Below are 2,000 nucleotides of genomic sequence, written 5' to 3'. Positions count from 1 at the left end.
GCCCCATTTAACGGGAAATATATAAGTTGTGAGCCTCATTCAAGGAGCCATATCCCACTTGGGGAAATATAAGTTCTAAGAGTCTTAGAAAGGGCTATTTTCCTCTGGGGAATTATAACTAAGCCTCATGGATGGGGCTATTTTTCATGGGGGTAATTATAAGTATTGAACCTAATGGATTAGGTTAATTTTGTATATGGATCCAAGCCCCTCAACTGGGCCTTACTTTCACACTTATGAAGGAGCATTGATGTCATTTTCCCATTAATGGGGAATTATAAGTGATGTGCCTCTTAAAGAGGGCTTTATCCCATCTGGGGAATTATAAGTATGGTGCCTCTTTTGTAGGGCTTTATCCCATCTGGGGGAATTATAAGTATTGTGCCTCTTTTGGAGGGATTTATCCAACATGGGGGAATTATAAGAATGGAGCCTTCATTGGAGGGCTTTTATCCCACCTGGGGGAATTATAAGAATGAAGCCTCCTTTGGAGGGCTTTATCCCACCTGGGGGAATTATAAGAACGGAGCCTCATTTGGAGGGCTTTATCCCATCTGGGGGAATTATAAGAATGAGCATCCTTTGGAGGGCTTTATCCCACCTGGGGGAATTATAAGTATTGTGCCTCTTAGAGAGGGCTTTATCCCATCTGGGGAGTTATAAGTATTGTAGCCCTTAAAGAGGGTTTTATCCAATCTTAGGGAATTACAAGTAATGATCGACCAACTATATTAGTTATTCATAAATATAAAAACATAATTAGTTTACCACATGTTTGAAGTGTTACACATGAAGGATGATGGAAGGGGCTAATAGAAGGGACATCCCCTTCTTATATACGGATATGGAAGCTTTTTCACCATGAGAAACTCTTGGGAGGTAAAGTGTTGCTACGGGAGGTTGTTTCCTTCCCTAGAGACTTTGTCATTCTTTGGAAGGGAATTCTTCTTCTTCAAAATGAAACTCTAGAAACATGGTATGTGCTGTAGAAGGCTCTCCTTCCTCATGGGAGGAACCTCTCAAATACTTCCTTCATCGGAAGGGGATTATTCTTCTTGAAAAATCTGGAGGAGGTTCCTTTTCTTAGCCAAGAACTCCTGCCCAAATGATATTTTTCCTTCCTGGGGGGATTTTTAAACATCCAGTTAAATAACTGGAGGAGGTTTTCCTTTGAAAAAGATTCTTGTGATATGGTATGGGGCTTCAGTACGGATTTTCTAGGGAGGTGTTTATGATGAGGGATTGTTTTGGATGAAGCATTATTATGCGGGGATGGTCCCGTAAGGGTCCTAGTTCTGGGGAAATTATTTTGTAAGGGGGTTGGTTCCGGAGCAATTGTTCAGTAGGGGGCTTTAGAAATGTAAAGTGTTGCTGATGGAGGCTCTTCCTCTCTTTATGGAATGGACCTTTCTTAACCACCCTATCCTCTAGAAGGAGCTTCTTCTTCTTTAGATAAGCTCTTGCGATGTGATGTTTGCGAAGCTTGTTTCTTTAAAATCTTGCAGTTACGGCACCAATTGGTCTACGAAGAATAATGATACGACTTCGTTCTTCGGGGAAGGGACTTTCCGTATCCCTTGTCGTTTGGATGGGGTTTGTTCCCAACCTTAGGAGAAAAATCGCGGTTTCTCATGAGGGATTCTTCCTTCTTGAAAAAATGCATTCGAATCTGAACGTGTGCAGATCTGAAGCTCGTGTAGATTACACGAAGAGAAACAAATTTGATTATTTGCAATTTTCTTTCCGTTTTTTCTCTTTGGTGCATGCTCTTCGGGCGTCTTCATGTGTTCGTATGAACTCCGGTGGTTAAACTTTCAAGACTCGACGGAGAATATTTCAAGATTCTTGAATTTAAAGAATATTCCGAAGAGCCGGAAAAAATTCCGGTGATGGAGATAACATCGGGTTAATGCTTGTCTACTGAAACCATGGACTGACAGTTTCTTGAAACCTTTTTCCGGCAAGACGCCGACGGAGGTGTCTTCAAAATATGACGATTG

General features: G+C 41.4%; 1 long non-coding RNA gene across 1 annotated transcript; it reads right to left on the bottom strand.

Moving 5' to 3' along the window:
• Positions 1-240: 240 nt before the first annotated feature.
• LOC143631824 (uncharacterized) lies at positions 241-649 on the bottom strand. The gene is made up of 2 exons (XR_013153440.1): positions 459-649; positions 241-314 (listed from the first exon to the last, which is right to left on the bottom strand). It is a non-coding gene; the product is annotated as an uncharacterized LOC143631824 (long non-coding RNA).
• Positions 650-2,000: the final 1,351 nt, after the last annotated feature.

The sequence above is a fragment of the Bidens hawaiensis genome, unplaced genomic scaffold (assembly GCF_021521415.1).
Source record: "Bidens hawaiensis isolate Kalapana, Puna unplaced genomic scaffold, B.hawaiensis_p1.1 tig00000512_1, whole genome shotgun sequence".
Taxonomy (NCBI): domain Eukaryota; kingdom Viridiplantae; phylum Streptophyta; class Magnoliopsida; order Asterales; family Asteraceae; genus Bidens; species Bidens hawaiensis.
The sequence above is the reverse complement of the archived record's forward strand: the minus strand, read 5'-3'. Positions and strand labels throughout refer to the sequence as shown.